The sequence below is a fragment of the Netta rufina genome (assembly GCF_964035555.1).
Source record: "Netta rufina genome assembly, chromosome: 1".
In the NCBI taxonomy this organism is placed as follows: domain Eukaryota; kingdom Metazoa; phylum Chordata; class Aves; order Anseriformes; family Anatidae; genus Netta; species Netta rufina.
The window spans coordinates 92,028,570-92,052,308 of record NC_140123.1 but is presented as its reverse complement, the minus strand read 5'-3'; the positions used below and the strand labels follow the sequence as shown (position 1 = coordinate 92,052,308).

The 23,739-nt window shown below is 50.6% G+C and overlaps 1 long non-coding RNA gene across 1 annotated transcript; it reads right to left on the bottom strand.

Moving 5' to 3' along the window:
- Positions 1-3,140: 3,140 nt before the first annotated feature.
- On the bottom strand, positions 3,141-18,233 carry LOC311214715. The gene is made up of 3 exons (XR_014618861.1): positions 16,379-18,233; positions 6,324-6,533; positions 3,141-4,961 (listed from the first exon to the last, which is right to left on the bottom strand). It is a non-coding gene; the product is annotated as an uncharacterized lncRNA (long non-coding RNA).
- Between the last annotated feature and the right edge of the window lie 5,506 nt (positions 18,234-23,739).

Sequence of the window (23,739 nt, the reverse complement as noted above, 5' to 3'; positions counted from 1 at the left end):
GGTTGGCTCAAACTCTCTTTCTGCTGATAGCCACCACCTCTCGGAGGATCAGCGGGGATGGGTATTGACTGATTTGCACCGGGTCCCAGGGCAAAACCCCTTCTGGTGGGGCTGTGCGTGGGTGTGTGTGTGCATTACCCCACAGCTGCAGATGGCACAACCCATCAGAGGTGAAGATTTGGGACTGACAGGACTGGCCGTAACAGAGAGTATATGGTCTGGAAGGCCTCCAGAGACATCTCCTTGCTTCACTGCTTGTCGATAAAACACAATCTGATGGGCAAACCTTTCCAGAGTCTCATTCGTTAATGACAATAAGAGATTACAGATAGGAAAGCCTATCTATTTTCTAGTTCATTCCTTTGATGGGATGGAAACATTTCCATTGCTTGAAATATCAAGCACAGCTTAACCTGGGATCGAAGGCTTTCGCTTACAGCGATATTGGCAAATATTTTTCTCAGTCAAAAAGTAAATTTCTCACATTTGAAATCAAAGGGATATGTGCCTTCTCTGTTAATGCTGGAAGGTCCTCCTCCTGATGCTTTTTGGGAAGCAGAACAAGCTGCCTCACAGAACATACATCAAAGCAGATGAGCACAAGCTCTCAGTGTGGTACAAACAAAGTATGGGGCACAGCAGCTCATCTCCACAAGCAGGATGGGGCTGTGGTGGAAACATCTACCCTGCATCTTCGCAGGACTGGAAGGTACTATGGAGCAGCCTACAGCAGGCTCCTCTGTTTCCAGAATCTCACAATTTTTGCTGTTTTTCATAAACAGGAGGCTTATTAAATAACACAGCAGCTGCACGAGTGTTTAGAGAGGCTGTACTCCTGCAACAACATTTATAAAAGGGAAATATTGGTTTGGGAATTGGGGGCTGGAAAAAAAATGCCAAGACCAAACCGACGGAATGAGCAATGAGTATTAAAGGCACGAACAGTTCACCAGTGATCCTGTGCTGGTCACTGAAGCTGTTCACTAAGGAGTTACCAGTGATAATGAACTCTCAAAAACTCTCGAGCTTCAGAAATAGACAATTTTTCCTGAAAATGTTGTTAATGGAGGCAGACACAGGTTTTGCTCTTGGGCTTCCTGTTCACTCAGGGGACAGTGGCACATGAAGCTGGCTGAAGACCTTGGAGGGAGGATAGCAATAGCTAGACTGGAATGAAAAATTAAAAATGAAATGTAGGAAAAAAAAAAAAAAGGAAAAAAAAATTGCAATGTTTTCCCCTCTTTCTGCATATGTGCTTTAGTGCCTTATGGAAACTCACATTTCTCCCTCCATCACAAACACAAATTGTGCCTCATTGCAAACTTTTACCCTTCATCACCTTTCTGCCTTCATTTCCAAAATTGTAAAGCACATAATGGCTCTGCCCATCCTCCCTGGCCTCAGGGCTGGCGGAGAAGGGCTGCCCCTGGGGTTCCCAAGGGCTCAGCTTCAGCTCCCAGCAGCTCCCTGGCCCATGGGGTTTGTTGTCTGTGAAAGCCCTCGCAGCTGTCCAGTCCTTCATTAGCTCTGGAGCCGGGAGAATCGGGGTGCTCCAGGCTGAAAATAGTTTAAGACAACTGCATCCTGTCCACCTGGCAGCCCCCCCCGCAGGTTCTTGCGGATGGCCCCAAACAGCTGCTCAACAGCTGTATTTGGGAGATGAAGGGACCTGTGTAGCGTGTTGAGTTGTCAGAGCTGCCTCGGAAAGGCACAGCGTGCCTGCCTGTCCTGCCTTGACCGAAAATGCCCCCAGCCAGTGCTAACTGAGCCGAAACCACAACAGGCCAAAACCACCACAGGGCATCACCTGGAGAGCAGAGGCAGTGGGAGTAGGGGCAGGCAGCCCCCGAAAAACAAAGTGTGGCGGTGTGTGGTCTGCTGTTTTCAAAAGCTGCAGTGCCTTTCTGCGTAAGCAGCCCCAAGCAGTCAACAGATCAGCACATCCTCATCATTCACCCTGCGAAATATACGAGGCGCCTGCAAAGTTTGGACGAGTGCGTAGAAAAGATTTGGACAAGTCCCGGTAGCACTCTGGGTATCCCCGCGGAGTGGATGCGGTGGTGCTGGCAGGGCTGGCTGCCCACCCAGCGGCTCAGATTTTCTGCTCAGTGACCAGGGTTACGTTTTGGCTCTAATTCATGCACAAGGGAAAAAATAGGGGAGGAAAAAAAAAGGAAGCCTTTGCATCAGACCCCTGTGTGTGCAGTTACACAGCTTTCCGGATGTGGCCCCAAAGTCCAATCCACAACCCAGAGGGAACATGCTGATACCGTGGGCCCTGTGCAGACAAGGCTGACAACCCTTCCCTGCACACGTGGCGCTGTTAATGCCGACGTTGTGTCAAACAGTGAAAATGAATGCTTCCCTAATAATTGGTCTCAGGAGAAGTCACATTGTAGTCTGCATCCCACAGAAACATCATGAGTCAGAGGAGAGGTAATTCCGCGACAATTGTGCTGTTAGCTGGGGTCTGGGCTGTGATGAGCAGGCAGGTCCCAGTAGGGTGGTAATTTTGATTCTGTCATCCTACATTTTCCTTTTTTACTGCTAAATTGTTCCTACTCTGAACCCCTGCCCAGGTGTATTTCACTGCCCGTGTTTGCAGGGGGAGAAGCACCCTTTAGATGCGTGGTTTGGCATCATTCATCACAGACTTTGGTCCTTCTGCTCCCGTTTTCTCTGTGGCAAGAGCCCAGTCTCTCTTTCTGACACCGTTTTGCAGGGCCAAGTCCCTTTGCCACTTCACTGAGCAGCACTAAAAGCTTTTCAATAGCTCATCAAGAGTCCAGTGACCCAGCTGCAGATGGAGATGCTGAAAATATTCTGATACATATGTGCTGATGGCATCTAAACTTTGCTGAGCAATAAAATGAAGGAGGCATAGTGGGATACTCCTGGAGGAGAGCAGGGCCCTCCCTGGTGGGTCAGCACCTGGAATGCCCGGCTTTCTGTGGTGTGTGAGCTGTGCTAATGGGATGGACATGTCAGACAGATGGGCTGGGCACCAAGCCTCGTGCAGTTAGTCTGTCAGATGGGAACGTCCTGTGCCAGGGGCTGTGTCTCACAGGCAAAGAGCTAAGCACGCTGTTGGCTCTTCGTAAATACCACATTAACAGCTGGCATGTGCCGGGGCCAGCGCTTCAAAAGGACACGCTGAGGAATGGGACCTCTCTGGGGGCAAGGGGGAGGTGCTGCAGATGCACAGGGACAGGGCGGGAGGCAACAGAAATGGGAAATTCTGATCAGACACTAGAAAAATAAAAGTCCCCGTGCGGGAGGTCAAGGATGACCAGAGATGCTGTGCGATCTGCACCCTTGGGGGTATTCAGAGCTCAGCTGGACGAGTCCCCAGCACAGTCCTTGATCTGTGTTGGCCATGCTTGGAGCAGGGGCTGGGACCACAAGTCACCTGAGGTCCCTCCTGACCTGCACAACTCACTGGTTTTATGACCAAGCAGGACAAGTCCCAGTGATTCACAGAGACAGCCTGAGGAGGGAGACTGAGCTAAATTCTTCTCTGCTCTATCACCGTTAAATGAGAAGGTGCAAGAGTCGCCTTGCTCACCCCGGGGACTGCGAGGAGCTGCTCTGCATCAGGAACCCACGAGATTGTGTCCACCATGGCATGTCTCTAAGTTCATTAAGGCAGGAGAGTTTTATTTAGTTTATTTTATTCTCTCATTCATGAGAAATCACGGAATCACAGAACTGAAGGGGTTGGAAGGGACCTCGGAAAATCATCGAGTCCACTCCCCCCGCCAAAGCAGGTTCCTCAGATGCTTGGCCCAGGCCAGCAGGAGGTGGCACCACCGCCGCCGCCATTTTGTGAGGAGCACCTGAAGCTGAAGGGAAATGGACTGCTCAGGGTGTTTGCCAAGGATCACATGAAGTGCTTCATCCCGTGCAAAGCTCATTTCCACATTTTTATTTTTTATTTTTTGGCTGCCAGAACTACAAGGCCCCTCCAGCCCAGCTGACCCCAGCTTCAGGCAGCAGCGGTGCCCTGGGAGCAGGAGCAGAGCAGGGGCACGGCGATGCCTGGCCCGTCTCAGCCAGAAAGTAAACACGATGGAGGCAGGGAGGGATGTTCACAGGATTTATGGCTGTCACCCTTGAAGCCTGCAGCTCGTTTTACTCTCTGTGGCAGGTAGTTTTCTCTGAATGAGTAGCAACACCGCAACAACCCCTCGTGCTCAACCACAGCAGGAGCGCGTGTTTGTGACAGAAATTGTGAATAAAACTGATGGGATTTTTTTAGTTTTTAGTTTTTAAGAAGTAGAAAAATAATGATATGAGAACTGAGCACAAGCACTTTCACAGGAACTGGCTGCTCTCTCCCGTTGGGTCGGTGTCTTCGCCCAGCACATAAACAGCACCGCTCACACAGCCCGCAAGGAAATCTGACCGGCAGCGCACGCTGCCTGGGTGGGGAGATATTTTTGTCCTAAGGCCCCAAAGAGGAAGAAACAATATTGAGCAGAGAGCATAGGTGAGAGGCAAGCTGTGCGAGACAAGCCTCGGGGCAGCCTGGGGAAGACGGGTGAGTTGCTGTGTGGGCGAAAGCCAGAGACCCCTGTGGCCACAGGGATCAGCCCGGGAGGATGGGAAATGGGAATTGTGTGTGGGAGCCGGAGAGATGAGCCCCTGGTGCTCCCAAATAGAGGGGAAGAGTGGGAGGAAAGCTGAGCCGAGTTGCGGGCAGAGGCTGCTCAGCCCAGAGCTTTAAATGTCAGGGTGAGGAGGTGACCAAATGTGGAAGGAAAGAGAGATGGATGGTATTGGAGGGATGGAGAAAGTGGGATGGCTTGGCTGGAGCAGAGAAAAAGATGACTGCAGCTGCCCTGCCTTGGATAAGACAGAGAGAGTTGGGTAGGATGAGCTTACAAAGCGATGCAGTGCTTGGCCATCCATCAGGGAGCACAGAGAAGGTGGCACAGACTCAGGGTACGAAGAAAGCAGCGCTGTAGGGACAGGGAAAGGAGAGGACTTCATGATGCTGTGCACATGGGCAGCTCCTACCCTGAGAGAGGGAAGCCCTGAGTGCCAGAGGTGTGGTGGGCATGGATGGGCCATGGCCAAGCCCAACAAAGAGTTGGGACCAGCTCTGTTGGTGTTTTGAAATAAGCCTCACACACCCCATCCACCAGAGGAGGTTTCCCCATGGTGGGCTCCTTAGGGAGCTGCCACCCAAATACAGTGCCTTGCAGGAGGGTGGTGGCTGCTGGCAATGCCACTACACCTTGGGCTTCCTCTGTATGCTCAGCTCTGTCCCGTCCCGTCCCATCCCATCCCATCCTATCCCATCCCATCCCATCCCATCCCATCCCATCCCATCCCATCCCATCCCATCCCATCCCATCCCATCCCATCCCATCCATCTTTGGGTGGAAGAGCTGGCTGAACAGAAGCAGTAGCTCTGCAAAGATGGTCCAGGAAAACTCAAAACGAAGAACCACCATGAAAGCATCAACAGATGGGGCAGCAAAGGCCTGTCCCCAGGCCTAACACATCTCCACTGAGTGGTATCTGTGACCCAGCCTCCTAGTGCCCATGCACAGAGCTAGGTAAGGTGCAGTAAGCAGTGCTACATGACCCAGGGAAGCCAGATTTGAAGAACTGTCACACCTGGGCTTTCTTAGAGCTCTGGTCCAGATTTGTTCTCCAACACCCCCAGTGACTGCTGCTTTTTGTGTCCGTCCTGGACAGCAGTGGTGGGGGGGACAGGACTGCAATGTAACCAGTCCTGGTGGGGGTAGGAGAAGTCCTCCTGCAGCCTTGTCTGCCAGACTGCTCTCACCCCTGCTGTCAGCAAGCAGTGATAGTGGAGGGGAAGTGTTGGTTTTCCAGCAAGGATTATTTTCTTAAGAGTTCCTATCCCTTGTAAGTCACTGGAGGATTTTCCGCTGACTTCAAGGAATGAAATCCTAGCACTGAGATATCCAAAAAATGTGTGCAGGGGCCAAGGAAGTTGCTCTATCAGCTTTTGGGACACCATTTGGCTCTAAGACCACTCTGCACGGAAACACAGTGGAGATTTAAAGGCCACATCTCCAAGTGGAACTCACCAGTATGGCTTTCCCAGTCTGAAACAAAGTGCTAGCCCAGTATACATTGAGCCCACTGCAGGCTCAATTAAATCATTTCATGCTCCCACCCCATGCTGCTGGAAGAGCAGTTTGAAATATTCTCAAATAAACAGGCACCAAGTAAAAGCAAGGGTCAGTGTTTAAGAGCCCATGGCTTGTGTGAGGCAGAAGAAATTCTCTGGGTGCTTACTAGATCACTTTAAAAACAGCTGGTATGGGGGAAAGGGATGCACTCACCTACAAATATCCAACCTCCTGCAAAGAGAGTGCTGTTTTCTGGGAAACAGCCCTCCAGATGGGAGCACCCCGACCATCGCACAGGAGGCATTCTCAAACCACATGAATGTGCAGTGAGGTGGAGGCTCTAAGTGCTGGTTCAGACCTTCTGGAGAAGGTCAACACCCTGTTTAACTTCCATTAATGTTACTCCAGTCACTTTTGATGGTACTGAATAGAAAAGAAAAATAAAATAAAATAAAAATCATCTTAAAAGCTTTGCAAAAATACCACATTTTTAAAGACAGGCGCATTTGCTTTAAAGTGGTTTTAAAAGGAAAAGAAAGAATGAAAGGATAAACCTTTCTTCCCAGATTCCCAAATTCTGGGCTGGGCACTGACCAGGACATGATTCAGGGCTGGTCAGGCTGTGCTGATGTGGCCAGCGGAGATGGCCAGGTAGCAGCAGGGAGCGTGGGGCAGGAGGTGTCCCCTGTCAGCCCACACTTTTGGAGCAGCATGGAGCGAGCAGAACAAAAGTCAGGTTTTACCACTGCCATGACAACTTGAAGGGTCGGAGAGAAAGGCCATGAGGAGCAGTCTGTGTCCAGAAAGAAGAGAAGCAGTGGTCACAAGCTCCGAGTGACCGCAAGTGCCTTACGCCACGCATAAATGTCACACCACATTTTAACTACTGGATCAGCCACGTACAGCCAACTCTGGACTGGTGACAAGTCTGCTGCACTGCTTTTTAGCATGTTTCCCTCAAAGGATTATCTAGCAACAAACACTGCGTTCAGGAAAGTGCTGCTGCTGCAGTTCAAGATTTATTTTAACTCTCCAGAAAAACAAAATCTCTGAATCAAAACAAAAAGAGCCACGAAGGAGTGTGGGAAACTTTTTTCCTAGATAAACGTGAAGTGACATCGCCGTGCTCCCTGCACCCTGATGAGGCTGCTCGGATGCCACCCGGAGAGGAAGGAGGATGTGTGGGCTAATGAGTAATGGTAGGACTTCGCTACAGGGCTCTGAGTCAAGGAGCACCTCAGACAAATCGCTAATTGCCTGTGATTTACTCCCAGTTATCTGAGGAGCAGCAGCCCAGTCCTGGGAACACAGCGAATGTTTAATCAAGCAGAGCTCGACTGCTGCTTTCAAACCCGGGCTTCCAAAGCATGCGGGATAGTTGCAGCATGTCCTTTAGCCCTCCCAGCAGCGGGGGCAAGCCCCCTTTCCAAATGCAACCTCTTGGCAACCTGCAGGGACCCCGGGCGCAGAGGGGCCAGCCTGTGCCCCCTGTGGCCATGGGGCTGGAAGGGGGTCGGCCGTCAGCTGTGTGGAGCTGAGCCAAGTGAGATTTTTTTCAGGCGTCTCAAGCCGGAGGAAGGTTAGCTATTATTACTAGATAAGGCATTTTCCATCCCAATATGACATTTGAAAATGCCCCGTTCCCAAATAAGCATTTCTGAGAAGCCTGAACAAAAACAAAGTGTCAGGATTCATTGGTGAGACGGCTGCATGCCACTGCAACTAGCCCCCCGCCCCCCCTGCCCCTGCGTGCTTCCCCCTTTGCCTTCTTCTTTCAAGGAAGAAAAATAAATGTTGAAATTGGAAGGCTTCCAGCAGAACTGATATTTCATTTTCCAGCAGCCGGGCCAGGAGGGTCGTGCAGGCCCATGGGGCTGGGGGCTGCAGCCACTGCTCCAGGGGGTCCTGGAGGTGGTGTCAAGCAAGGTGACAGCTCTACCTGCCCGTGGAGCAGTGGGATCCACAGGGATGGGAGCGCTCGCTTTGTGCAGCTTGCTGTGGAAGCCAGTACTCCTGGATATGGCTTCTCTTACTGGGATTGTCCCTCACCTCCCCAGCTAGCACCCCATCCGCCTGGGGTGGTCTGCACGCACCTCTTGGGTGCAGGGCTGGGACCTCGCGGTCAAGCATCCCCTGTGCCAGGCAGCTAGCCAGCCCTGCACTCCCGCAGGGTAAGCATCTGAGGAGGATGACCCCTCTCTCTGCTCCACGAAGCTCCTGCGTGACATTTGGCCATTGCCCGCCACATCCAGGGGCAGAGTTCAGAGCCCACGCCGGTGACTCAGCACCTCGCTGGGCCATCGGCCTGCAGCAGGGCTCTCCTGACCCGATAACCAGAGTGGGGTGAATCAGCCCATCCCTCGAGGCTGTTAACCCAGAGGGAAGCTGCTCCTCCAGAGAGCACCCTGCACCTTGTAGATGAGGCGAGGTGAAGCGGGCACCCGGCTGCTGCCGGCAGTTTTGCAGCCACAGCTCTTTGTGCCACGGGTGGTTTGAAGCACCGTCGGAGCCAGGGCTGCGCTCCCCACCTTCGGCAGCACAAGCCCAACGCCTGCCTGCGTTGCGGCGCTGTCTCCATGCCAAGCCCTGCTCCGGCTGACGTCTGGCAGAAGTCTTGTCAGATAACCCCAGGGGTCAGCGCAGGGATGGGGGAGAAAACACCGGCAGGGAGAGTGCTCGATCGCTCGATTGCCACTGCCCTCAGCATTCGTGAATGTGGGGCTGGAGGGAAATCTGTTGAGAAAGACGAGGTCTTGCAGGGACCACAATGAGGAGGGGGCAGCAGGAAAGCACCATAGATTCACGTTTCCTAATTAACGGCATTGCCACATGACGGAAGAAGGAGAAGTGGAGCAGCATGAAGGTCACCCCCATTGCCTCCTCTCTGTCTTTCCTCCCGCCCTGTTCTCCTCAGCTCATTCTGGGTCCTGTTGTTGGGGATGCATTTATTTCTCCCTCTTACCAGCCTGCTGCTGTCACAGTGTCTCATGATGGGCGACCTATGTCATGAGACACCATTTATTCCCTGTTGGGTGTTGTGGTGGTTCCCCACAGTACTTTGTCTGGTAACACCCTTCTTTGCAGCCAGGACCCCTTCATGGCCTAGCTGAGCACCAGGACCCGTCACAGGGCATCCCCACACAGTGGGGCTCCAACCACCTGCAGCCTCTCGGGCACCCCATGTGCTCCAAAACATCTCCAGTGCTGTCTGTCAAGGGGGTGACACAGACCGGGCATGACCCAGTGAGCAAAGGGGAAATACAGTTCAGTTCAGTGACAGACAGCAGTCATGGGTATGAGTATCTCTGACAAAAACGCCCCAGTGTAATTGCAGTTCTTCATTTCTCAACCCTTTTCCTCTCTTACAGCTCTATGCTAGCAAACCAGCCCAGCTTTTCTGCCTCCTGCTCTGTTGGCTGAAGGCTCTCTGACTACCTTGGTGGAGAGGAGATGCTGGGGGGTTCTTTTTCTGCAAGGACTATTATACTGTTAGGGATGTAACACAAGCACAAACACACACATGCAACGCACGGGTATTTATTTATCTAAGAGCTGTGAATGCTGCTGCCCTTTTTCTTTTGACTGTAAGTTAACTTCTCCCACAGTGCCTCCTCCTGCAGATCACCCCACATCCTCTATCCCAACTCATCGCTTCCACGGGGCTTCTCTAACCCCCTGCTTAGCGAAAGGCTCAAACACACGAGAGCCCCCCAGCACCTCCTGTTCCCCCGGCAGCCTGCTGAGGCCACCCATGTAAAACCACTCCTGGGGGAAGATGAATAATTTAGGAACAAACTGAAGCCTCTGTTGTGTTCCGAGCTGGGTCTCATGTTTGCTTATCACGGCGACGTCTGAGCCCCTTCCTGTAATGCATTTCAGCTATCTGTTGAACCTTTGTCGTGTTTAGAGAAACATGATGAAGAGGAACCTAGGGTAGTCATGAACCGCTCGTGGTCCATTAAGAGCTGAGGAACACAAATCATCTCCGAAGGGTTGCCACTGCGGTAGGCATCTCTTCCATCTGGGTCACCCATCGAAGCCACACAGACCACCAGAGCCGATTTAGGCTCTTTGATTTTTAAAATCAAAGATTTAGGCTCTTTGATTTTTAAAATCAAAGATGTTTAACAGGGTTGCAAGGGCTCCTGGAGCCCTTCTGGAAGGCCCATGGCGCGCATGTGACTCGGGGCAGCCATTTTGACTGAGGCACGCAGGAGGAGATGGCGTGCTTTAAAATTTAACACCAGAGAGATTTTATGTAAAAAAAAGAGAGTGCCCTAAAAAGATCAATTACCTACATAAACGAAAATCTGGATTGGCAGTGTCCCGTTTCAGGCAAAGGTGTATTAAGCCATACCACAGGTCAGGAGCAAGGCACAAACTTTAAACGTGGGTACAAGCAGAAGCTCAGAGCGAGACACTCTCACCTTCCCATCAGCTAAGCGAAGGGATTGCCTGTGGGAAGTGCTTAATAAGAGAAGAAAGGGTGGCTGAAATGCAACTCAATCTGCGCTCCGTGTGTCTCATGAAAGCACCACACTGACAGACGCCTTCTGAGAAGCCTCCAAGCGGGATTACCGAAAGCCGGCTGGTTTACAGGAATACACAGGGCAGCTCGGTGTCTCCATTCAATGGTAGCTCGGGGCTGGGCAGAGGGAACAGCTTAGTCACTGTTAGGGGAACCAAGAGCTGAAACCTTCACCTCTCTTGCAACAGAGGAGGAGTTGTTTTTTCCTTGCCCACCACTGAAGTCACAGCTTGTGTGTGGCGGACAACTCTCCCCCACTTCCCAGCAAGCTTTCCATGTCACTGAGTCATACCACTGATGTCCCTGTGGGGAGGTGCCCGAAAATGAATATCTCACAGGGAACATTGCAAATACCTTGGCTGAACAGCTGGTGGGACAGCAGGGAGTACGGGGGCCTGACTTAGTGGCTGTGAGGTAAATGCCGTCACCAGAGGCCAGCCCAAAAACTCCCTGAGGTCAAAGAAGACTCACGCTGATCCCGGTGGATTTCTACTGAGGGGTTAAGGACTTTGGGTTAGGTTTCCAGAGGTGTAACACTAAGGTGTTGCCTCTCATAAACTTACTTCTCCTAAGTTACTTCTCATAACCATAAGGTTGGTCGGTCCTCTCAAAGCCTTCCTGGCAGCAGCATCCTCGTATCCAAGGGTTCAAGAATTGAAACATCCGAGTAAAAGGGTTTAAACCCACATTCCTCATCCCACATGGCACAGCAGAGCACGCTGGGGTTGGAAGAGACGATCTCATTCCCTCCTGCTGAAGCTGTTCCACTTCACATAGATTAATTAAGTATTGATGCAAGTATTGATTACTCTTGTGCTACGTATCGGAAAACTTATCCTCAACCTTTCGTGGCCATTTTTCCATCCCTCTATAATTAGACACCCGGGCAGATACTCATCCCCTGGAGATGGCGATGCTGGGTTGTCACCGTGTCCTGCAGGTCAAGACCAGTGCTCGGCAGCAAGGCAGTGGGAAGGAGCACTGGTGCCTTGGTAGGCAGGAGGAGAGCACTGCCCTTAGGCTCAGCAGCCAGCAGCAAGAGCAGTGCCACCAGCAGAGCCCGCACTTGAGGAAGGTGAATGCCAGCCACTATATTAGCTGTAATATTAGCCATTTGTGCAATGGGAGTGTTTTACCAACCTGGGCTGCTTTGGGTCAACGCAGTAAAGGCACACACACATCCCTGAGGAAAGCCCACAAACTATTGCAGCAAACCAGTGGTGGCTAGGCTTGTGCTCAGGGAGATTGCAGCTGTCTTGGTGAGCAGCACCCTTCTTCATACCCCAGCTGAACAAAGCAAGCCTGTGGAACAGACATGCATTAATCACATCCCCTACTTGCATGCAGACGCCGTTTGAAAACACCTTAACTGTGATATTTTGGAAGCCCTTCGTTTGCAGGATGCCAACAAGGAAGAGTCAAAGAGGCCTACAAATACCAAAAGCAGAGGAGTGTGAAACAGTTCCTCCTAGTGTGAGGTTTGATCTACATGTATGCCTTCCCCAGGTTTTGCTCTGAGTCACAAGGTTAACGCAGGTCTTATATCGCAGAGCTATATTTCAGCAGAAACTCTTGCTCCCTGTGGTGAGGCAGTATACAAATGCAATGGTTTCATACTTATGGGGCAAAATTAAAAGGGAAATGTGCTTTTGTTCAAAGTGGTTGGTGGATCTTTTGATCAGAAGTCGATTTTCCAAGGAGACTTCAAGTAAGGTACGTCAACACTGGAGGTGAGTCTGCCGGGACTGCTCCCAGAGGGTGCCACTGACCCGACCTGGGGTTCTGCCCCAGCATCATCGATAAACTCCCCAATTTTTGAGTGAATGCATGCTGTGTGTCAGCACAGTTCACTGGCATGGGGTGCATTCGCTTCAGAAATAGGAAGTAAACAATAGGTCAGATAAGAGCTGTCACATGTTATTCACAAACAGCGAAAACAAAACTCAGAAGTTAAATAGGGCAGCTTTTCGTAACACCACCTAAGCTAAAGCTCTGCCGTTTGTCAATAAAAGCACCCTTGTCTATTTACTGGCACTGAGGGAGACAACTGAGATGTTTTGCAATTTATCAGCCTCTTTGCAGCATGAATATTTGCACGTGGCCGAGCTTTTTTTTTTTTTTTTTCTTTCCTTGCCCGAAATCAACAGAGGAGTGCATGATTTCTCACTAACGACATCGCCAGTTTCTGCCAGAATCAATAGGCTCCAGCGATGCCTTTGATGTGGAGATGTGCTGGTGAAGCAAACTCACTGCGGTCTGCTTTTAATGCTTTCAGCGTGCACGTTCTCAGCGGCGGAGGGTGGAGAGAGGGAGATAAAACAAGAACACAAAACACATTTGACGTGACACCTTATCCTACCCAGAAGCAGAGAGGCGCTCAGATCTCACAGTTCCTCCCTGAATGGTGCTTCGGTCAACAGCTTGAAGTAACATTGCCTAAAGTGGCATTTATCTTTGGGGCTATCTATCAGATTCCTTTCCAATTTTGTTGCGTGCGTGTTCCTTGCTGTTTACGCCCTACATGGTTAAAGGGAATCTTTGTTGCTTCCCCACAGGTTACAGCAAGGTCAGGACTCAGCACTGTTCATCCCTTCGCCTCCTAAATAGCGGACGTTCAGTCCTAAAGGCTCTGTCTCAGAAGGGGAAACGTACCCATGAGGATACCTTCTCTCCTGGCTGCCCGTAAGGTTACCTTCTGCACACAAAGCTGGCCACGCTGGAAGCCTTTTCTGGAAGCCTGCCCCAAGGTCTGCAGTGCAAGAACGAGTTTATGTATGATTGCAGACAGAAATGAGCCCGCTTCTTCCTGCTTTAGGCTTACATCTGAAGCTCGGCTAGAGGGATTTATCCCTGCACTGACCTGAGACAGGCAAAGCAAATCAGTCCCAGGAGTGAGCCGAGACCACCACCCAGGTCACTCCAGGGCCTGATTTGCTTCGCCTGTCTCAGAAGAGATACACAAATGCATGGAGAACACCTTCTGTGAGGACACCTCTGAACACCCCTCCCTCTCTCCTTCACCACGCAAAGACTCAGGGTACAATGAGTTGCCAGGGTGAGGGAACCGAGTCTAGGTTTTGGGGCAAAAGTTACACTTAGCGAATCTCCAGCTGAGGAGACAGAGCAGTAACACGGGTCAACTAAAGATCTGAAGACAAAAAATGAGGAGAAAACAGGGAACACCGTGCATGGTCAAAAGCCTGGATGGATGTTACTCAGCTCTCAGAGCTTCCCCACCTCCTTGAGGGGTTGTGAGAGCTTGATTGATTCCTCCGACTGCAGGAGAGGAGCCGAGCAGGGAGCAGCACTATTAATACCTCCAACTCCAAGCAGCGAGCCGCCGCGGTCTGAATCTGATGAATTTCAGGAGGAGCCTGAAACAGAGGGCTCCTTTGCTGTCTGTGGTGCACTGAGCAGCTGTTAGAGGAGGGAAGCAGCTCTGCAGAGGATGAGTCTGCCCTAAAAGTCATTGCTAGATTTTCGGGAATTTCTGGGAATTGACTCCCTTCTATACTGCAGCTGTCCCAGCAAGGCTGAGTGCAAATGTCTCTGTCTCTGCCTCTGTCTCATGCAGAAGCCTGGAAATCTGATTTAAAAAAAAAAAAAAAAAAAAAGGCAAAGTTAACATCAGGCTATCTGAATTGACTTTAACGAAGTTAATTTTTCTGAATTGCTCCCTTGAAGCCGGGAGAATAATCAAGAGCTTCACACTGAATCTATTTTACCATCACAGAATATTTTACAGTTTTGTAACACCAGAAAAAGATGGACGAATACCCACCAAAGCAAGCTCAGACATCCCCATCCCACAGCCACCTGCACGGGATAAAATTTCCCGCAGTTCCTGGAGGCTCCAAATGCTTGTCAGAGCCACTGAAATCTGGCAATGGTCAGTTAATAGGCACCAACAGAACGGGATGACCGTAATCTTGCATGTAACCTTAGGAAATCTCCTCGTCCACACATCACGGGGAGGAATAGCAGCCTCTACCCTATGTGAACAGTCTGCCACGTGCTCGGGGCTTGTAGGAAGGACGGCGGTGGGAATCAATAAACAGAGCAAGAGGATGAAGACACGTGGCCCCGTGCTCCCTGGAAATCCCCCTGCTGCCAGTCGGAGCCCGCCCAGGGAAGGGTTAAAAGCAGCGCCTGGAAAGTTTGGCCAGATGACTTCCTGACGGAGTTTATACAAGTGTAGTGTGCGCAAGGACGTCTGTGCCTACGTGCCACTTCTCCCGAAGCAGGCTGAGCCGAGCAGAGGGAGGAAAAAAAAAAAAAATAATAATAATAATAAAAGCAGCGCAGATGGGACCAGGCTGAAAGCAAGCGCCTGCTGAACGCGCAGGGTCATCGCAGCATGCACACGAACAGGGGAGCACTTGGCCAGGTGGGCTCCGCCTGCCTCTGTGCTGCGTGGCAGCCCTCGCTGGCCTCCCAGACGAGAGGAAAAAGGGGTTGGGGACGAATCAAGGATCCTGCACAGCCGCCTGGCTGATGGACTGGCCTGCTCTCGGCAGGTCAGCGAGAAGGCAAGCTCCACATCGCTCACGTTTCGCAGCACATCAACCTTACTCTTAATTATGTCGTTCCTGCAGGGCATGCCATCCCTCCTGCTCCTGAGCGGGGTGAGAGGGCACAGCCTGGGGAAGGATTAAGCCCCGGTCCCTGTAGGGATGCTTAGTCAGCGAACCCGTGCTTCTCATTACATACTTTCAACCTGCTGTCATTCAACAGTCTTGTGGAAGGGTTTACAAGCTCGTGCTGCCTCGGAAATTTCTGCTTGTTCATTGCAGCTGTTCTCGGAAAGGATGCTTGTTCCGAGTGCATCTCTCATTGATACCACAGATAATTGCATCTGGAGGTCAAAAGGAAGGTTTTTCCAAAGTGCTACCATTGCAAACCCTGCCTGCAATCCCAGAGTCGAGCCGGGCTTCTTACAGACCCATCGCCATCACCAATAGCTAAAAAGCTGCAGATACAATTTAGATAACGATGTGAAGCAAAAACAAAAAGCACAGTTCCTTTCCCGAGAGCTGTGCTGACTTTGGAAAGTAAGACACATAAATAGTAGAAATTGGCCACCTAAGTAAAATGAGCATTGCGTTCATTGATTGCTTTTAGCCCAGAATGATAACGCTGAATCCTTTTGTTTGGCCATCTAGATTCCAAAAGCCATGCTATTTTATGCTATTTTATTCAGCTGGCCCCTACCCTCCCCCCCCCCTTTTTTTTTTTTTTTTTTATTGAACTTATATTCAACTTAAGCAATCACAAATCCTAAATTCTTGGTTTCAATTCTCTGGAAGGCAGCTTCGAAGTAAGTGTTGACTTGCTTTCTCTGTTTTCTGGCTATTCCTGCCGTTAAATTTCTAGCACAGACAGTGTCATTTCCACCCAAACACCCAAAGCAGACCTGTTTTTGTTACAGTCCAAAGTGCAGGCAGGGCAATTAGGAGGAAGAAACGTTGCTGTTTTGTGCCACTGTCAAGAGCTCTGCTGAGGATGACAGGCCAGGGACCTGCTTCTTGCAGCATAAACAGATTCAGAGCTGATTTTCCACCTCTTGACGTCTCCCCCTCTCTACAGGCTAGCACAGGCTCAAGCCAGGATAATTAGGATTAGGCTGAAGCGAGACACTGGAAAAGAAGTGATTTCATCTTAATGCCAGTGCCCCGCACCGGATTGTCTCCCCCTTGAGCTGACGTGCTAAAGAACGGAGCTGTGTGGTGAACTGACTTACACGGGGTACACAGCCTGCGTCCCAGAAGTGTCCCTGCTCCGGACAAGAAAGAAAAGTGAGTTAAGGTCAAATACTTGCATCTGAAGCAACGTGACACGAAGAACAGCCCGCTTTGCTTGGCATCCTGTGTGGTTTACCAGCGGTCTCTTGGTCCGGGGGAGGAATGCAACATCACAGCCCAAAGGGCAGCAGGCCCTGTCGCAACGCTGACAGCGGGTCACATTGCATGGGAGCACGCCATGCAGGAAAGGTCGCACCCTGGGCTCCACACCAGCCTGCCCTAGTTGGAAAGCAGGCTTTTTTGGACGTGGCACCGCGTCTGCCTTGCTCCGGAGAACTTTGATCAGGCTCAGCTGCTCGCCACGCGGGGCAGATGTCACCCAGGTCCCCGGCAGCAGTGGCATTCCCAGCAGGGAGGTGCTGAGCTGGGAGCACACAGAGGGAGGGCTCGTTTCTTAGAAAGAGGGGAGGAACAGGGTGCTCCGGGGCTGGGCAGCCGGCGCAGGGTGTTTCACAAACACCAGACCCGTGTGAACCAAGCTCGACCCCCTGAGGGTGGAGAATCCCAGCTGAAATCCCTTGCAGGACAACTTCTCCTGCTCTCGCCTCCCCTCTGGGAGAGCAGGCGCCAACCTCCACGAGGTGACTTCGTGTCCCTCGCCCATCCAGTAACCTACGGTGTCAACGGGGGCTTAATTTTGCCCCGTAGGGTGATGCCTTGCTGTTTGGAGCCCACCTCTCTCCTCATCCCCATCCTGCTCTGACAAGAAGCGTGCTGTGTGACTCGCAGTCACGCCACTTTTTCATGCCTCAGTTTCCCCCTCGATATCTAAAAGGGGCTGAATTTGAAAACGCGCCTTCCCTTCCTTTGTGAACATCTTTGATACCGAGATCTGAAGGACAACATAAGAGCTAACGTTGACCTACGCTTCCCTTTGCTGTGTCCAGACCTATTTAGTGCCTATTTATGGCAACCTGGTCATTAGCACTAGAAGAACAAATCCAGTACAAAGAAAGCTTTAAACCACTGAAGTGGGGTGTGCCGGGCTGTCAGAACAGCTATTGTACATTACTTTCCTCCTTGCCCTATCAAAAGACAAAAGCTTCATTTGATGGTTGAAGACACAGAGAAACCAGAATAGCAATGGAGGCTCCTCGTGCAAAAAGAAAGCAATTCCATGTTTCCTAAACCCCACATTTCTCCCTTCCTCTGCTCAGTCCTCTTGGTCCTCTCCACAAGGGGATCAGAGCAGAAGTCCTCCAGCAGCTTCCAGCTCACCTCTTGCTGCTCCTCAGGTCAGTGCTGGGCTGTTATTCCAGCAGTGCCAGAAGGTTTGGATGTGTTTTGTTGCTCGGTTTTCAGGCAAACAGCTGAGCAAGCAGCTGATGTGAGATGTGGACGGCCTCTTTGTCACACAGAGAGCTGCTGCCACTTGCTGGCATCTTGTCACGTATATTTGAAAAGGATTTTCCCTCTGCATTTCTTCCCATGGAAGATTTCAAGGGCGAAAACACCTTGAAAGGAGGCGATGTGCCTCCTGCTGAGCCTGGAGGTTTCAGTATCCCACAGCTCTCTCAGCACCCTTCTATTGCACATTTTATTTCCTTTTATTTCCTCCCTGTCCCTATTCCTGAACCAGGGCTGCTAACTTCTAGCTCTAGACCAAGGATAAGTCTAGGTGCCTTGGTTTCTCTGAAACTCAGAAGTGATGAGAAGGCGTGGGTTCATCAGATCCTTCAACACCCTGCCTTTGACCTACAATCGGGCTGGAATGGGATATTCGTGTTCAGGTAGGACCAACAGGTGAGATCGCCTCAGAAATTAAAGGTAAGAATCTTTTTGTGAGAACATAATGTCCTGGTGGGTTTCATTTTAATGAAAATGATTTTCATAGCGGCTCAATAACCACTGAAAACAAGCATGGCAGTCACTGTACATATCCTATCTGTATGTTTTGTCACTACGTCATTTCTTGTCTTTCATTCAATTCCACTTCAAAATGTCCATCTGGCCGACATTGCCTGCAACATAGCAAACTAATTCCAGTCTTGACCAGTCCTAGAGACCCACAACTCTGTTTAAACAACACTGTGGAAGACGTGGGTTTAGTAGCATTTTCCAGCCTGGGTATGGTGGGAATGGAAATCCAAACCCTCCTCAAAGAGGCACCGCGTTGGGCAAGTGGATGCAGAAAGGAGGGAAATCTAAAAATCCAGAACAAGACGAGATCTTACGAAACAAGCACTTTACTTCAGGTGTCAGGTGCTGTGGGTGCTTGGAGGATGTCGTGCTGTCTGAACAGACCTCTTCTGGCACCCCCATTTCCTGAGAAAACAGGCTTAGAGAGATGTTACAGTTGACACAAATACACGATCAGGAGGGGATGGATTCCTCCCAAAACATGCACCACGAAATCACCGGGGAACACCTTTCTGCCCAGGAGGAGAAGACGTGCTGTGGAGCTTGTAAACTCAAGGAACACCCGTAAAGAGAAAGCCCTGTTTGTTTGTTGACCATTAGCAGGAGATTAGATAAAGCCTAATTAATGCACTCCAGTAATGCTTTCTAGGCTCAGTGTCTGACAGACAGATAAAAATGATTGCAGAATGTCACAGGCTTACCCCTAGCAGAAGTCAAAGGAAGAGAGAACACTTTGGCTGCTAAGTCAAAAGGGTCTTCTCTACAAAACAAATGCATTAATGAGTTGTTATCTAGTCTGTGCTCACTGCCTCCTTTGCTACCAACAGGCTGTAAAGTGCATCATCCAGGGGAAAGCCCAGAAACAAGCATACCCTTCTAGGACCCCAAATATCTATTTTCTATATTAATTTGCACATATTCTGCAGCATGCTGGAGCTCATCTTATATCCTTGGTAAAATATCAATTTATTTCTTACGTATAGTCACAGAATTACAGCAACTTCACAAATATCTTAGCAGAACCCTTTAGAGGCATGAGGACCTACAAGTAGGTATTGATGGCATCCCAGTTCACAAAATCTTATCAAAGCCTTGCCACCATCCAAGCAGGTTCTGATGGAGCAAACTAACACATCACAAGGCCTTCCTGCCTCCCACCCAGCCTCCAAACACAATGCTGTCTTCTGCGTCAGGGCAAACAATTCCTGTTTCTGTTACACTGATCAGTCACCTTCCTGACTAACCTGGGGTCAAATTCTTTCCTGGGCCTTGGTAGGAGTCAAATTGCTAGCTGGTTTTATAGCCACCCACGACTTTTTTGTGGTCAAGTGGCAGCAAAATGGAAAAGAGATGAACTGAAACCAGGATGGTGGCTGATGGAGGGAATGGTAGGAGCAGTAGAAATGACTGCTTCAAGCTCCCCAAACCACTTCTGGACTGAATCGGGCAACCAGCGAGGACAGAAGAGTATCTCAAAGGCTGTGTGAAACACCTCAGGATTGTGAACCACACACAGCAGGCAGCATAAGGGAGAGAAAGGGAGGTGGATGCATGCAAAGCAAACCACCCAGCACTGAGGTCGGTGAGGCAAAACGCAGCAGAAAGACAGGCAAAAGGAGAGGTGAGGCCTGCCGACATGCAGGGCCCAGTGCTGCTGCCACAGTGTCAGCAGGAGAAGGGCCAAAATGATATTAAATCTGCAGAAGCACTGTCAATATAGCAAAATGCTAAATGTCGGAGGGTCAGCTGCAGGCCAGCTACCGAAACCCAGACAGGCTGTCTGAAAATTGAAGGGAGGATAAGCTATAACATGCTAATATTGCAATTCATCATTTCCATTCCTTCTCTGTAACTCACACACCTTCTTGCCTGTTTTCTTATGGAAACAGAACACCCCTTCTGATCCCCTTCCTCCCTGACTTTAATAGCTTTTGAACCTTCTGGCCAATTTTGATTGAATTTACTGAGCAGAATATCAAAGCTGCTCAAGCCAGTGCAGGGGTGAGGAAGACAGAGACAGAGGGAGGTGTCCCAGCACCAGGAAAAGCTCTGGCCAAACTTAGGTCTTAGACATCAAGGCCAATTGAGCACTGGACACGCTTTCTTGCTAGTAATGTCTTTGGGAGACAGTCTCTTCTTAATGACACAAAACAAAGTCTCCTTTTTATGCATGCACATCAAATGATGCCCTCAGTTTGGGTCAGTGCTTGTGCTGAGGCCCTGCCCCGAGCCCTAACCATCCGCCCTCCCAGCGGATCTGCCCACACCTGCCTCCCCTTTCCACCCAGGGCAGAGTGGGAGCTATTTCACAAGAGTGCTCTCCTCCTGCTTGCTGGCTGTTTATAAGCAGAGCTAACAATCAGCCTGCACAAAGCAGCAGAATAGGAATGGAAAGCGTAACACGACAATCACATGCCTGGCAGCAGGCCAAATGCTGACAGGGAAGAAGCCCAAGCAGGCTTGTTAACCTACTAAAATCATGTAACTTTTCCCCACTGTCATACTCATAGATGGCTTCTGCCACAGCAGGTCAGTAAAGATTTATTTATCAGGTCTGAAGCACAAAGGGTAGGATATTCTAGCAGGACCCTGCTGGGAGGCTGCAGAAAAATGTGGTAAACAGCAGCAAAACGATGTGCTTGTGGTGACCGTAAGTGTTTTGGGGTTTTTCCTTTTGCTCAAAGCTCTGCTGGTGGCTACAAATCTTTCAGTGCAACTTGCAGTGTGCATTTATTAGTTACAGCACCAGCACGCCTTGTACCAGCCCGAGGAACCTCAGGAGAGCCTAGCATAGCAGCAGAAATCGTTTTGCAAGGAAGGCAGGATCAAGGAACGAGTATCTCAACGCTGATCTCTTCACCGCTCTGGCAGCAGCACTAGGAAACTAAGGATCACAATACGGAGAACAAGGATGTTAATTCTGCCTAAATAACAGACTGCATTTCCTCTCCCCGGCTGTTCTGGGGAGCTAATTACACAGATTCCCAACTCAAAGAAATATAAAACAGTCTGCAAATGATTGCAATGTTGATGTGCTGGCAGTCCAAACCGTGACATATGGTCCTTCAGTATGCCATCCCAGAGAACAGGCTCACGAGCAACGCTCATTACGCAAAATAATGTCGTAAATAAGAGAAAGAGGCTGATTTTAGAAACGTGCTTGAGGTAGCCTCCTCATTTAGCCCCACAAGAAGACAGTCAGTGTTTTGCAGAGCTGCTACCAGTCTGGTGATAGGTTCCCAAATGCACCTCCCTTGAGGGGGAAGGAAGGTGAATCACACCCAGCCGGGATCCCTGCCCAGTCAATACCCACACGCAAACTTTGCTAAGTTTTTGGCACCTGTGCTCCCTCACTTGGACCCTGGCTGAGGAGCTCATGGAGTGAGGGATGCGTGCACAGAGTGCCTGTAGGCCAGGAGGGAAGAGGGGTGAGACACCAGTGCCCCAGGAGCTTCCACGTGCCTTGGCCAAGAGCCACCTGCTGCAAGCAGGGTTGGTGATCCTGGAGGTGGGCATCACTCCTCGTGGCACTGGGCTTGTGTAGTGCCCCACAGGGGAGATCTTTCCTGGCTCCTCATCCTCCACGCTGTCCTTGCCCAAGCTCTTCCTCCACAGTACCTGACTTGGTGTTTGTGTGACCTGGCCCACTTCCACCAGCCCACCCAGACCCCATCACCCACCAGTGCCCCCTTTTGCCCTGGAGGGTGCCTGGCCTTGAGCAGAAACCCTGAGGACCAGCTCAGCACTCTCCCCTGGCAAGCACAGAAGTGAACTTCCCTGTGCAAAGGTTAAGGACAGACGTAATTTATTTTCTCCTTCCCCTTGGGGATACAAAGTTCAGCGGCTGGGACAGCACAGAGCTGCATCCCCACACCAAACAGTACCGAGACCAAGGTTATAGCCCAAAAAAGAGGTTCCCTAGGCTCCACTGCCTGCATCCTCAGCCCAGCCCAGCCAGCCCTCCTGCTGTCCCATCAGGACAGCATGGCACCAGCAGGGCAGTAGGGGAAAGGCAAGGACAGCACGACCAGCTCCTCCCTTAAGTCATCATTTTGCTGCTCGTAGGCCTGGGCAATGGGTTATTTTTACATGCCTAACATCTGCCCTGGACACGAGTAATTTGCTGTGGAATTTATTTTTCCAGGAAAGAAAAAAAAAAAAAAAAAAAAAAAAAAAAAAGAGCACAGTGCCATCATTTTTGCCTTCATTACTGCCCACTGATATCCCAAAATCTGGAGTGCCGAGGGCCCCAGATAGCCATTACCTTGCCCTGACTGTGTTTGGCCTTCAAGCAGGCAAATATAACTCTGGTAACTGCATAGAGGAAAGCTCAAAGAGGCCACTGGAGCCTTGTGCCTCTTGGGAAGGAGGCAGCAGATAAACAGGATTAGGGAATTTAGCATAGCTCAACCTGCCAATTTCTGCGAAGAGGAAATGTAGGCAGTGCCTGCAGCCCTGATTCAGAGGAGAAGCCTTTGAAATGCCTGCCAGGCCAAACATGTTAAGATACAAGCTGCTTTTCCTCCGTCCCACGGTGCAGTGTGGGGACCAGCCCTCCTCTGTAGAGCCCACCCTGCGCCCAGGACACCCTCCTCAGCAAGCAGGCCTGATCCTGCGCTGCCCTCATGCAAACCTGCCAGAGGGTCAAAAATGAGAAATTTCACCAAGGAAAGGGTTCCCGGGATAATCTTCATTTATTCAGCTGTTTTTCGTTGGAGCCCAAGGGGAGCACACTGGGAGAAAGGGCAGGAGCAGGAGGAAAACAAGCCGCTGCTGCCTCAGCAGCTCTCTGGTGGTCAAGCCCAGCTCAGGCGGTGTCACTGGGCTGCCCTGTCGCTAATACTCTGTGTTATCACTAGCAGACGTGTCTTTTTGGCCCTCAGGCTCAGCTGGGGACCGTGCCTTTTGCCAGCTTTGAGCAATTCAGCGGAGCTGGGGAGAGCGGGGAGAAGGACTCAGAGCAGAAACCCCAACAGCCTCCACACCACCCCATGGCAGACCCACAGGGGTGCTGTGACAGGAAAGAGGACCCCCCTGACACGAGGGTGGCCCTTAATGGTCAGTCCTCCTTGGGGAGCCCCTCTGGGGTTCGGTGGCACCCGGTGCTGAGGTGGTGTGGCACTGGTTTGCCCCAGCCACGAGCTCCAGGTCGGGGCGGCCATTTTCGTCTTTGCCCGGCCTGACCTACCCCCAGCAGGCACGAACACAAAAAGTAGCTGCATCCGTGCATTACGTAGCTCTCACCAAGTCCTGCTAAAGTAAAGTAAAGAAAACTCAACAACTTTAGTGCATTAGCCTAATTTTAAAAGTATTTATTTGCCGGTAGAGATCCACAAAAGGTTTTTTTTCAAGGTAGGTCTGGGCAGCCTTTTGTTTAAACTTCCTCTGTTCCCGCACAAATGGCATCCACCACTGGCGAGTTATGCAGGCAAAGAATTAA